This window comes from Sebastes umbrosus, chromosome 1 (assembly GCF_015220745.1).
Source record: "Sebastes umbrosus isolate fSebUmb1 chromosome 1, fSebUmb1.pri, whole genome shotgun sequence".
In the NCBI taxonomy this organism is placed as follows: Eukaryota; Metazoa; Chordata; class Actinopteri; order Perciformes; family Sebastidae; genus Sebastes; species Sebastes umbrosus.
This window is the reverse complement of record NC_051269.1, coordinates 18,906,916-18,921,223: the sequence shown is the minus strand read 5'-3', so window position 1 is coordinate 18,921,223 and position 14,308 is coordinate 18,906,916. Positions and strand designations below refer to the sequence as shown.

At 38.8% G+C, this 14,308-nt stretch overlaps 2 long non-coding RNA genes across 8 annotated transcripts in view; one reads left to right on the top strand and one right to left on the bottom strand.

Annotated features, from left to right (window-relative positions):
* LOC119489668 overlaps positions 1-5,304 on the bottom strand; it is a 125,289-nt gene extending 119,985 nt beyond the window's left edge. The window contains exons 1-2 of one of the 6 annotated variants that reach the window (XR_005207232.1): positions 4,965-5,304; positions 2,553-2,695 (exon numbers count right to left, since the gene is read on the bottom strand). This is a non-coding gene — a long non-coding RNA (uncharacterized LOC119489668). Of the gene's footprint in view, positions 1-2,552; positions 2,696-4,660; positions 4,851-4,964 lie in introns of those variants that run through there. The other 5 variants (XR_005207227.1, XR_005207234.1, XR_005207229.1 and 2 more) reach the window with 5 other exon arrangements.
* A 3,357-nt stretch (positions 5,305-8,661) lies between these two features.
* LOC119498134 lies at positions 8,662-12,582 on the top strand. 2 transcript variants are annotated; one of them, XR_005209065.1, is made up of 4 exons: positions 8,662-9,106; positions 10,288-10,592; positions 11,122-11,288; positions 12,342-12,582. It is a non-coding gene; the product is annotated as an uncharacterized LOC119498134 (long non-coding RNA). The 2 variants fall into 2 exon arrangements; XR_005209066.1 differs by lacking the exon at positions 10,288-10,592 and having other exon boundaries at positions 8,898-9,106.
* The last annotated feature ends 1,726 nt before the right edge of the window (positions 12,583-14,308 follow it).

Sequence of the window (14,308 nt, the reverse complement as noted above, 5' to 3'; positions counted from 1 at the left end):
GCTGTCTTTACCATAATCTCGTCTAAATGGATAGGATAGAAGTTTGGGAGTGGCATGAATATTCGCAAACAAATTTAAGGCAATTGATACTTCCCATCAAGTCTTATTTGTGAACATTTGAATGCCCTCGATTTGTATCACCTGTGTAAGACTTCCTGGGTATTTTCATAATAGCATGGGATGCACTATGATTGGGTGCTTGCTGCTCCTTCAGGTGTAGTAAAACCCTAGACAGGACGAGGCACCTCCACAGAAGGGAACCTCAACATCAAGTCAGTATGAAGAAAAGTGCTCTCAGGTTTCTTATTCTCACATGTCTCTTTGCGGTGGCCGTCTGTTGGTGGAATAGGCTTGTCCCCCTTAAAAAGACATGGTCAGATGCCAGAGAATACTGCAGACAGCATCACATTAATCTGTCGTCAATCAGCAACCAGGTAGAAGATGAAAACTTCTTCACAATGGTGGAACCGGAAAACAATGGTTCCGCCTGGATCGGCCTCTTCAAAGACGCTGACGACACGTGGAAGTGGTCGGACGGGAAAAACGCATCATTCTTCAACTGGGCAAGAGTGCAGAACGAAACTGAAGACAAAGGATGTGCGACGCAAAATCGAAGAGGCTGGCGCAAAAGGAACTGCGAGGGCATATTAAACTTCTACTGTTTTGATAGCAGGCTGGTTTTGGTGAAGGAGAACAAGACATGGGAGGAGGCGATGGAGCACTGTCGCAGGCAGCACGACGACCTGGTCAGCCTGCCCTTTAAATCGGCTCTGGTTCACACCCTGCAGACTAGCAAGGACGCCCAGACGGACCACGTGTGGATCAGCCTGCGCTACCTGGCTGACGAGTGGCTGTGGGTGAACGGGTACAACGTGAGGTACCAGGCCTGGAGCCAAGGGGAGACGCCGCAGTGCCCCGCCTGGAGTCACCACTGTGGGTCCCTCTCACTGAAGGGAAAGAACTGGGCCAGCAGGGACTGTACAGACAAACTCAACTTTGTCTGCCATAAGTGAATGTCTTGATAGATGATAGAGAATGTTCTTGCGCTGCTTGAGCTGTTCTTCATATACAGTATACCCATGTCTGAGATCTCTAAAATTGTTGTGATGTGATTTTGATTCAAATGTAACCCCATGTTATGCATGTTTACTGGTGAATTATTTAAGGCAAAAACATCGTTTTTCATGTACTGGTCAATTCAATAAGAATTTGGGCTATTTTGCTTCCATAACGTCTTCTTTCAGACTAGTGGAAAGAAAACATCCAAAATACACTAGACTTTGTTGTATTTGCGTCTGTAAATTTCTCCTAAATTCACCAAAAGTTAGCATTAGATAATGCCTCATTTGCATATTTAAACTTAACATTTAAAAAACTTTTAATACAACAAATAAATGTCTTAATGTGAGTAATCAACTGGGGAAGTTTCATGGTGATATCTATTATTTATTTTTTTTGTGTCCTATTCACCTGTAATGTCTTGCAAAATGTATAGAATTTTACAATCCAGGCTGTTTTCTTAACATGAGTTTTTTTCTCATTCTCTGAGCCAGATATCTCCACTTCAGTAGCACTTACATACAACAAACTTTCCAGTTTTGTTCCCATCAATTTTTTGAAGGTTTTTATAGAGGAGGTTTTTCCTATATTATCCATAGCCTGATTTATAGAACATTTTATTCCTAAAAACATGGTGAAAATTGATTTTTTTTTATGGCTGTTGACTGTATTTTCTGATTTATGGAATGATAAAAAGAGATATCCCTAGTTCCCTCTGTAGAGACCTTTGACTCTAATATGTCAACAAAATGAAACAAGAATTTGGAACCTGGCTTTATCCAATGTTCACATTTCTGTTATGAACATGTATGCAAATTACTACATATTTAAATGCAAATATTTAAATTTTAACATTTCAGAAAAAACTTGCAATACAAAAAATAATTGTCTTAATGTAAGTAATCAACTGGGGAAGTTTTATGGTGATATCTATTAGTTATTAGTTTTTACCCTATGGGTGTCTCCCCTTAACATAAACAATTAAATAGCTTTATTCTGGGTCATTACCTGCTTATCACTCGTTATATCTTTCCAAAGACATATGCAATTAAATATTCATGAAAGCCAAGTTGTGTTTTTACTTTAAGACGTAATGAGTAAAGTAACACTTAGAAACATCTGCTGACTGGTTATTAAATCTGTATCTTAACAACAAAACCATAATGTTGTTGCCATTATTGGCCCAGTGCTAATGCCAGCGAGTGTTTTGGGACAAAAAGGTAATGACCTATGTGCTCCTGATGGCCGTGAAGATCCATTCACACAACACATCATCACAAGGTCACCTGTCCCTCTGGGTGTGTGGATACTCTGGAGAGGGAGTATGTGTATGTGTGTGTATGTGTGTGTGTGTGTGTGTGTGTGTGAGAGTGAGTGTGTGTGTGGCCACAGTAAATTAACCACTGCTGTCTTTTCTAGCTGATGTGACCTTTTTCAACCCTTGTTGTTACTCTCTGACGGCCTATACATGCCTGCAGTAACGGTTCACTTACCAAGCCCACCGGGCTAGAGGTTTCCACTGTCTGTGCGGCCGCTGTAAAGCTGAGTGGGTGCAAAGGTCAGCGCGGTGTGGGCTGATAGCAGCTCGGCAGTGACTCTGAACAAGGCCGCATCACTCCATCAGTGAAGATTATTCCTACAACAACAAACATCCCAACATGTGAAATGTCAGTGCTTTTACACCAACATCAAATCTCTCATTTGTCACACAACCAAGGCTTTTATAGCCTTCGTGTTATACTATTCTTGCATAATTAGTTTTCCATTCCTTTGGCATATATATCATGCTTAAAGGTCCAGTGTGTATGATCTGCCAATATCTAGTGGTGAGGTGAGGAGATTGCCACCAACTGAAGCCTCTCCTGTGTGCCAAGCGTGTTGGAGAAAACATACTTATTAATATTATATTCCATTTCTGCAAATAGATCCCCATAAATGCTACACACCGGTCCTTTAAGGAAACTTCAACATGCAGACAAGAGGAGCCAACGATCTTACCGCAAACTATGATTAATGGCTGGCCCGCTCTACCACCTGAGCTACAACTCCAAAACTGTCACCACATGGAAATGATCAGGTGAATTTTTCACACAATCCCAAGTTTTTAAAAGTGGTAGTACCATTGCAAAGATAAGTCAATGGTACTTGGTGCAATGGTAAAAGCTTTTCCTGAGTAAAAGTACAGAAGTAGGCTATTTTGGGGGCGCCCTCGTGGCTCACATGGTGGAGCGGGCGCCCTATTTTCGAATCTGACCTGTGGCCCTTAACTCTCACTGTCTCTATCAATTAAAAGCAAAAAGACCCAAAAGTATTCTTTAAAAAAAAAAAGTCAGCTATTTTCAGCAAAATGTACTCAGGTCTTCAAAGTAAAAATACTCATTATCCAGCATGGCGCCTTTAAGATTGATAAATTACCTTACAATAGCATAAAGGCTACGCTATATTATTGTATTATTATTACAGACTCAAACATTTTAGTCAGAGTGGAGTTAACTTATTTATATATAGTGGATCATTTAACTTACAACAATACACTTTTTATAAGCTGGTCATATATGAACCTGAATCAGCAAACCACTAACTAAAGCTGTCAAATAATGCAGTTGATTAAAAAGTGCCACATTTCCTGAGTACAAAGTACAACTTTTTTTGAGTAAATAAAGTTGCATCAAATGGAAATATTCACAAATAGTAGCCTACAAGTATCTACAAATATACAAATGACTTTCCACTGCAGCATATATGTGCACTGATGCAAGAGGAAAACTAATAGTTTTAACTATTTATGATATCAATATTTCTCAAATATGTGTTTTTATTTATAAGATACTTTCTGGTGGGAATATTCCTGAGCAGTTCAAAGACCTATTTTAAAACAAATTCTCAGGTCCATTCTTACTCAACCCGTCAATCTCTAGATCTTCATCCTCCTGAATGTCTCACTAGTAGAGGTCAGTTTTCAATAAGATTTAGAGGAACCAAATTATGGAGTAGCTATTCACATCTATCAATAAACTGTTCATCTGTCAAATGTTTCAAAAGTCGCTTAAAGGGTCATTTAATTGCTGTTTTGTAATGGCTTTTCCCCATGTTGTCCATGTATCTGTTTTTATCTTTTTTATTTTTTCCCACTCACAGTGTTGTTTGGTTACGATTGCCCAGAAGTCTTTATAGATATTTAAATCAATATCCTCCTCACAAACACTAACCATACACTTACACACAATACACACTCTTTTTTTTATATATTTACTGTATTGTTATTGTTGTTATTATATATATCTTGTCCTAATTGTTTTGTCATCACTATAATGTAGTCATATTATTTCTTTATATTAATCTTGTCTCTAGGTGGAGGTTTCAGCTAAGCCCAGTGGGTTTTTTTCCTCTTCCTGCACTGTATATTATTCTTCTTTGTTTTGTTTTTGTTGTTGTATAGTCTTAAATTGTGCAAAATAAATAAACAATAAACAAACTAATAGTCACTGACACTTTGACTGCATGGAAAAACAACCTGTGGAGAATCTGATTTCGGTAAAGAAGCAAACCTTGGATCTATGTGCTAATTGTCTTTAGCAAAGCACCAATAAATAGTACATACTGTGTCTCCATCTACTGGGAGTCCTTCGTCATTGCATCTATGAGGATGCTGTTAAACATTTCCCATCAGTCCCATTGAGAGGCTTATATGTTGAATACTGGTGTTGTTTTACGACACAGAAAGTGACAGTTTGCTTCATGTTTACGTGGTTTTCGTCTCAGGAACATTGTTGCTAGGCGACTTAACTGACGTTATCTTGTCCTCATTTCAAAAACTGTTAAAGTTGTAACGTTATGTGAGCTAAACTACTTTCAGAGTTGTGTTTTAAACGTGACAGGTCCACGTTTCACCTGTTTAAACATACCTGTACTTACTTGAAAGGCTGAGACAGTTTGCGTGTCAAGAGGACGGACACAGCAGGACAAATGCCGTAAGTGAGCCAGGCGTCTCTCTGGTGATGGCCAGCCAGAACATGAGTGACGTAACGTACCAATTACCGTAAGAGACAGTAAAGTGAGTCACGTCACTTACCGTAAACCACACTCAAGTGGAGCAGTGAGGCAAGACTATGGTGGTAAAGTGAAATTAGTCCATTTATTGCGTTTTCTTGGCTTTTTTTTTTTTTTTTTTGCCCATACCAAGAATGAAAATTAGATATGGAGTCAAAAGGAAATAGAGAAATAAAAATAGCACTATGTAGCCCAATACATTCTGTGTGCCTTTTGTCCTTATAGGCCTATATTTCTTCTCAGAAGTTCAGAAGTATAAGCTAGTTTCTTGAGTCAGAAAATAAGTTAAAGGTCCCATATCATGCTCATTTTCAGGTTCATGCTTGTATTTTGTGTTTCTACTAGAACATGTTTACAGGCTGTAATGTTAAAAAAACCCTATATTTTCCTCATACTGTCGACCTGAATATACCTTATTTACCCTCTGTCTGAAACGCTCCGTTTTAGCGCATTTTGACGGAATTGCAACAGAATTGCATTGCTAGGCAACAGCTTGGGTCCATGTGTACTTCCTGTCAGCTGATGACATTCACATACACTGCAACAGGAAATAAACTGGGACACATTTAGAATGTTTACGTTTAAATCTGTGTAAATGGTCTAAATATTGTATATTCATGACATCACGAATGGGCAGAAATCCTGACAGCTTGTTTCAAATGCAGAGTTCCTGAGTACGGGCTGTGTGTATTTCCCTGTGGATTGAGTGTTTCAATACTTTCACAGTATTTATATAGGACTTAAGCCTACTTTGTAATAAAAAAACATGAAAGTCTCACTTTTTTATAATATGGGAACTTTAAAGACAATAATTAGCTGGTTCTTGTCCTGGTCTTGGTCATAGTCATAGTCAAATGTGACATAATTTTTAAGTCACTGTAAAAAAAGAAAAATTTAAATAATAATAATTAATTTGACAGGGAAAATACATGTAGGCCTTGTTACACTTAATTAAAGTGCAACCGATGCAGTGTATAGAGGACTTCTAGCCGCAGCTAATTTGCAGACTTTTTCCCTGGTTCGGCTTTAAAAAGAAAAAATGCATACTACAACATCATACATAAAAATCACATAATACAACATCGTACTATATTACAATTAATTTGCATATGTATGTTCTCAATCAGTAATCAGTGATCACAGGTTTGGTTTAGTGTCAGCCAGTGTTTCACTTTTTCATTAAACATTTTCAGGTCAGATTGTATTTTTATTTCCGTTGGTAGGGCGTTCCAAAAATGTATTCCGTTTACTGAAACAGATGACTGACCGAAGGTTGTTTTGCGCTGTTCCACTCTGCTACCATTTGTTGATCTCCTAGTGGCTATTCTATTGGTATTCATTTTTGTGACATATGGACAAAGAACAGCTAGGGCATTGAGTATCTATAACCCACATTACTGTAACAGAAAATTGCCACAAAATGACATCCATGCCAAACATCAAACCTTGCAACAATGAAAGAACCTACTGTAGTAACCTGCAGTATAAAAACAACTAATTGTACCTCCTCACATTACATAACATAACACCATGTCATAGATATTTATGGAATATGTAGGCCTATGTCTAACAGATTTTGATAATTGAATTGATCATTTTGCATGTAATGGCACAAACAATGAAAGAATGTTTATATGTTGTGAAGAGGATGACAATTTCACTCATCAGTTTTGATCAGCAAGACATTCGCAAAGTGGTTATTGTGCAAATTGTTGACAATTGTCCTGACTCTTTTGCACACATGTGCCAAAACTAGTGCAATTTGCTTTAATGAATGAGAAATTGTAATCTGTTGTGAACAACAAACTATATGTTCAGAGATTTGAGCTCATTGTTTTGAAAAAAAAAATCATTCTCATTCGAGAATTGAGCCAAAACAAATGAGAAAAACCGTCAAATCTATAGGCTACTGCATGTCTGTCTATAATGTCAATTCAGTGACATTATCTTACCCAGTTAAGAATAGCTTATGGTGATGCAAAAGGTCATTCAAAAAGCAAAAAGCCACTATACACTCACTCTTCTAAGCCATTTATGAGTGTTACACTGCCATCTGCTGCAACAATAACAGCATTACAATTTAGGGGATGTTTTTTTTGTCATGTCACCTCACAAATTGCTGCTGCACTTGGATTACAACATATTGTTTACAAAGAACAGCAGATGTGATGAAGATACTAGACACATAGGGCCATAAAAGTTCATATTTTAGGATATTTTGTGGATATTATGACACCAAAAAGTCACCAGAGGCTAGAGCAGGAGGTCAGAATTATTTTAAGTATTGACAACAGCACACATACGTATATGCCTATGAAGGACAGTGGTTCCCAACCTTTTTTTACCTTTGACCCATTTAAAATGAACCCACATGGGTTGTGAGCAGTTCAGCCAGAGATGATGTTGTGTTTGTCTTATTTAAAAGATTTTGTAAAAGCATGTAAAGGTGAAAGTATTAAAAAAATACAAACATAGAAAAGTAAACAAAAATAATCAGTATCAGATTTTTTTGATTTCTTATTATTATTCCACCTCAGTGAGTCTGCGGTTCCTCCTCTCTAAATCCCTATAATATGCTATAATATCCCTTTATGTAGGGTTTCCTATATATATAGACAGGCTGAGGGTATGTATGGACTTCCTGTGTCCTTCTAAATAAGAATATTTAATTTTGTCATACTGTTATTGACAAAGGATTAAAAATAGGGCTTGTCTTATTTAATGGATTTGTAAAAGCATGTAAAGGTGAAAGTATTAAAAAAAAATACAAACATTACAGAAAAGTAAACAAAAATAATGCATTTTCTGTATCAGATTTTTTTTTAATTTCTTATTATTAATCCCCCAGGTTCCACCTCAGTGAGTCTGCGGCTCCTCCTCTCTAAATCCCTATAATATGCTATAGACATGTATGCCTATAAAGGACAACCTTTTTGACCTTTGACCCATTTAAAAAATAAAGCCCCACATGGGTTGTGAGCAGTTCAGCCAAAGGTGATGTTGCGTTTGTCTTATTTAAAGGATTTGTAAAAGCATGTAAAGGTGAAAGTATTAAAAAAAATAATAATACAAACATTATAGAAAAGTAAACAGAAATAATGCATTTTCTGTATCAGATTTTTTTTAGTTTCTTATTATTATTCCACCTCAGTGAGTCTGCAGTTCCTCCTCTCTAAATCCCTATAATATGCTGTAATATCCCTTTATGTAGGGGTTATCCTATATATAGACAGGCTGGGGATATGTATGAACTTCCTGTGTCCTTCTAAATAAGAATATTTCATTTTGTCATATACTGTTATTGACAAAGTATTAAAAATAGGGCTTGTCTCATTTAATGGATTTGTAAAAGCAAGTAAAGGTGAAAGTATTATAAAAAAAAAAAAAAAAAAAAAAAACATTATAGAAAAGTAAACAGAAATAACGATTTTCTATATCAGATTTTTTTTTAAATTTCCTATTATTATTAACCCCCCAGGTTCCACCTCAGTGAGTCTGCGGTTCCTCCTCTCTAAATCCCTATAATGTGCTATAATATCCTATAACAGGCTGGGTTATGTATGTGTGGACTTCCTGTGTCCTTTTAAATAGGAATATTCCATTTTGTCCTACTGTTATTGACAAAGGTACGACATCTGGTAAGCTGCGTCAAAATGAGGTAGTTTACGGTAAAAACGTCGCCCATTATTACTGCCCATGTGATTTCACCGATGTTTGTAAACATGCGTCAGCCACATGTGATTCTGGCTGATGAGGAAACACCGTCCGGCCAACCAGCGGCCAGGGGAGTGTCGGGGGCGGGTCTGCCGTGTTGCGCTAGATGGAAAACCATCGTTAGAGAGGGATACACAGAGATAAACGTGCTCCACAGATTCATAATAGCGAGAAATAACGAGAACCCGGTGTACTGACTGAGGAAGAGGAGGAGGAGGACCGAGGTCTGAGCGGTGCCAGCCGGGAAATGGATGAGGAAAAACATGCTTGGGGATAAAAACACGTAAGTTATTTATGTTACTATATAGGGCGAAAGCGACATAATGCTGCGTATGTAGCGTAGAGAATACCACTATGTAATTCATAACCACTCTGAGGAGGTGATAATAATAAAAAGCCCCAGAGGTGCTGTTGTTGTAGAAGTGTATAAAGACTAAAAGAAAGAAAGGAGATACAAGTATTTAGAAGCAAACTGGTGAAAAAGGTTATAAACACTTTTTTTTTGAATCACCAGTGTTTTCATCATCGACGTGACAACAGGTAAATTAAACTGCGTCAGCCACCACATGAGAAATCCAGTGGGAATTTCCGCTGCGATGGTTGAAACACGCTGCGGCGGCGTGATGAGCGAGCAGGAGTTGTTGTTGTGCTTAAAAGCTGTGAAACTTGCCCGGTTTTTTAAAAAATGATAAGATGTAAACAAAGCGTGGAATCGACGCTGGATGGATGTGCGTGTGAAGAAGAAGAAGAGCTCGGAATAGGATGCTGCGCAAGAGATGGACAGTGCGTAATCCTGTTGTGGAGAGGAGGAGGAGGAGGACGGTGTTACGCAGTTCCTATTGGCACGGTCATTTAACACCTCATGGCTCTATTTGTTCTACTAGTGTTACATCAGAAATAACTCACACTTTCTTTCTTCTTTTTTTGATATATATATATATATATATATATATATATATATATAAAGAAAGCAGGTTGAAGAGACTTTTCCAAAAGCATGGTCAATCGTTGACGCACGGTTGTTTCTATTGTTTGCGTAATAATATCGGAGCGAAACTTAAAGGGAGAGCAACACAATGGTGACGCAGCTTGTTTTATCTTTTCAAACAACAATTTTGCTGCGTCACGGAGATCCCAGGAGCTCCTTAATAGTAATCTGGCTTTTTTAGTGCGCACTTGATATGATGAAAACAAGCTCTATTTCCCAAACATAGAGGGTGCTGTTGAGTAACACAAAAACCTTTATTATCATGTGCTGTATAAGGGGATTGTTGACATACAGGTATTCCTCTTCTCCAGCCTGAATACTCTGGGGGGCATATTTAATCCCATTTTGTAATGATGACATGGGGGAAATATAATGTGATTATGTAACTAAAATCATGCAATGAGCTTTCTATAACTGAGGTTGTTTAGTCTTTAAAGCTGTTGTTGCTGTTTAGCAGATTTGTCTCCTTTTACTAGACCCTGTAACGCACACCTGTCAACGCACAATAGGACGCTGACACGCCTGATGGGATGTCGCTGTTGACAGCGAGGTCGCCGGCCTCTCTCGAACCTTCCCTAATGACTCTAGTAGTGAAGGAAGGCCTCCTGCTGCTCACCTGCCAGAGGCGCCCGGGAGATAAAGTGCTTCCTCGCCTCTCTCCGAGCTTCTGGGGTGAAAATGAGACACGCAGGAGGAACAGACTCCTTCCTTGCCAAGTGGATTTGTTCGCTCAATGGGTGACTCAGCAGTGGACCTCATGAGTTGCTAAACCACTGGCAAGGTAATGGAAAGGGAGAGAGGGAGAGATAGAGAGAAAAGGGGAGGGAAGGGGAGCTTTAGAACTTTAATTATGTGTACTGAATAGAAACTTGACTCCCGAGGGAATGTCACTATGGTAGTTTTTTAAACAAACAGGTAAAGGTCATGGCAGGAAGTACAGGCTGATCACTGAAAGAGTGTCAGGGGGCGGCCTTTTACAGCAGCAACAGCATCTCTTGTGCGTATTTGCGTTCTGAAAATATGAAAAAATCTACTCTACATCAGATATTTATCTGAACATTTTTCAGCACCGTGTCCTGTGCGGTCGTGATGTTTGCCGAGCCTCCTGAGGCTGACCAGCAGAACAAGTGACCCACTTTCCCAGACGAGAAAACGTGACCTCAATAGTTATTTTGCCGTTCTTTCAGGGAGGGGCGCTGCCTCTCAAGTCAAACAAACAGTTCAAGTGGGCTAAATGCGATGCGCTCAACCTAGTTTTATTCAGAGTTCTTGGAGAAGACCAATCCCCGCTTCTTCTGTTTTTTTTTCAGCTGGAGCAAATGCAATTCAGCAGATGCTGTCGGGGCCAAAAGTAGACGCAGCAAACAAGCACTCTCAAAAGGAGGAGAGGCAGTCTGGATCTACTGATGGATGTGTTTACAGCAGAGGGGCGGGGGGCAGCAGCACCTGTAGCCCACGGAAAACTTCAGAGGAAACGGTGAGCGACCCGCCGCCTTTTAAAACAAATCCCTCCCACACACGCAGAGATTATAGAATAGGAGGTGGCACGGAGCCAAGAGATGACAGCGCTAAAATTAAACTCAGAGCGCCGCCGGCCTCGCTGTGATGATGATGTATTAATAGACAAGTGTGAGGCAGCATTCGTTTGCAGGTATCATTAGCGGCGAGACACCTAACGTGCTGCAAAAGGGGGCTGAAAATCCTCACTGCCATTATTAATGGCCTTTAGTTTTCTCTGTGCAGGGATGCGTATTAAACCTGCAGTAGGCAGAATGTTTTTGGCATCATTGAGTAAAAATTCCATAATAACCTTTCAGCATATTGTAATTCAAGTGTTCTGAGAGAAAACTAAACTTCTGCACCTCCTCATGGCTCTGTTTTCAGGCTTTAAAAAATCTATGGGAAAGTTTGCTCAAACTTGTGGGTGGTGCTTGGTATTTCCTCAACTGTTCTCAACATGGCTGCCGGGTCACAAACTGTCTCATTTTATAGCTAAACAGTACACTACAAGATGTTTCTGAAAACATTTTACACTAGAAATAGACATTACAGTAACAGAATATTGATTAATATTTGATCAGCGCTGCCTAGTTTGACCGTTTGATCATAGTTCGCGAGTGATTGACAGCTGCTCAGAGACGGCAGACTTCAGCTCGGCTCTGATTGGTTGTTTTCCTCCGGTCTGGGAAATCTTGCAGATGCCATTAGGAGAACCGAAGGACACAGAGGAACATGATTTTTTTCAGATTACCTGTCTCATGCACTACTGTCAGGATATAGTGACCGTTTTATAAAAATAACTTTTTTTAATCATATTTGCTCCATTTCTACCCACTGCAGCTTTAAGTTCTGTAAATATTTATTTAGACATATAGCACATAGGAGGTTGAAATAGTGAGAAAGCTTATTGCTGGAAATCTGATCTGCTTTCGGCAGAAACCCTGCAGGCGCATTTAAAATTTTCATGTACACTTTTATCTCTAGTTATTTAACTTGTGTTATCAGCCAGACATCTGATATTTCCCAACAGGCTGGAGAGGGTGATAAAGAGTGCAAATCAACACATCCATCTGTGGCCTTCCCATCTATTTCCAACCATCGTGTAGCAGAACAAACAAAAGTGTCAGGCTCATCTGAACGTGTTAAGGCCCTCACGTCTCCCGAACATTTCGCAATTTGTTTGCTCTGAAGAGAAGATGATGCAACGTAGAGGGAGATATCCAAGCTATTACAATGTCCTCGCAGGCAAAATTAAAAGGAAATGAAGTCTGTGCCACCCTCGGCTTTGATTGGTCCAGTCAAGTATCACACGAATAACTTTAAAAACACATTAGTTCAACTTTCCTGTAGGTGATCACAACTCATATTTACAGATATCACAGCATATTCTTTATTTAATTTTATTCAATTTTATTTGAAAAAAGGGACAATGTACGTTAATCAACATTCAAACAAATGTAAATATACCTGAGTTAGCCAAGAGGCTAGTATTCATCGACAGTCTTTTTGCCAGATGTTGTTAGGTATCCTAGAATAATATAAATAATACAATATGTACAATAGTTAAGAACATACTACATTGGTAAAAAAGCATATACAATAAATAAAAAATATAAAAATAATATGATGGGGACTCTCTAATTGATTGCGTTGCTGAATTCCATTGGTGTTTATGTGTATAGTAATAATATATATAGACATATATGGAAATGTAATATTGTGAGAATTCTTAAACAAGATATTCTGTATCTTTCCCCCGATTGCGCAAATGCTGAGAGGTGGTTTAAAAACATATTGGCTCAATGAATTTGCCCCTCTCACTCCTGATAAATTAGGACCTCTAATCTGTAAGAGGATTAACCACCTACCCTGTTTACACACGCACACAACCCCACCTCCCCGCTGTCACACACATACAGGCCTTCTGTGTTCACTTTACGTCACCCACTCTTAACATGACCCAACCCAGTGGCTCTCGCTGTGACACAGTTTGGCCTCGTAACAGTCTGCGTTGCCTGATGCACAGTGTTTATCTCATTTTTGTAAACTAAATTGATTTTATTATTCTCTTAAATCAGAAAGTGAAGTGTTATTTCTGTTGTTGACTTTTAGTAAAACTATAGCATCTGTTCCTGTAATTTGTTGTTGGGCGGTGCACACAGTTTGATCTCTCCAATATAGTTGCTTAAAGCTGGAGTCGGCAGATTGGAGCAAATATGATTAAAAAAGTTATTTTTATAAAACGGTCACTATATCCTGACAGTAGTGCATGAGACAGGTAATCTGAAAAAAATCATGTCCTTTGATGTCCTCCGGTGCTCCTAATGGCATCTGCAGGATTTCACAGACCATAGGAAAACAACCAATCAGAGCCGAGCTGAAGCCTGCCGTCTCTGAGCAGCTGTCAATCACTAGCAAACTCTGATCAAACGGTCAAACTAGGCAGCGCTGATCAAATATTAATCAATATTCTGTTACTGTAATGCCTATTTCTTGTCTAAAATGTTTTCAGAAACATCTTGTAGTGTACTGTTTAGCTGTAAAATGAGAACGTTTGTGACCTGGCCGCCATGTTGAGATCAGTTGAGGAAATACCAAGCACCGCCCACCAGCCGGAGCAAATTTTCTCATTTTACAGTTAAACAGTACACTACAAGATGTTTCTGAAAACATTTGAGGCGAGAAATAGGCATTAGAGTAACAGAATATTAAATCATATTCGCTGCCTAGTTTGACTGTTTGATTGACAGCTGCCTCCGTTGAATGAACAGCCAATAGGAACTCTCTCTGAAATGACCTGTGATTGGCCAAAGTCTCCTGTCACGGGCTAGATTTTTTTAAAGCCTGAAAACAGAGCCATGAGGAGGTGCGGAAGTCTAGTTTTCTCTCAGAACACTTGAATTACAATATGCTGAAAGGTTATTATGGGATTTTTGCCCAATGATGCCACAAACATTCTGCCTACTGCAGCTTTAATTTTTTGTTTTGGTTTTAAAA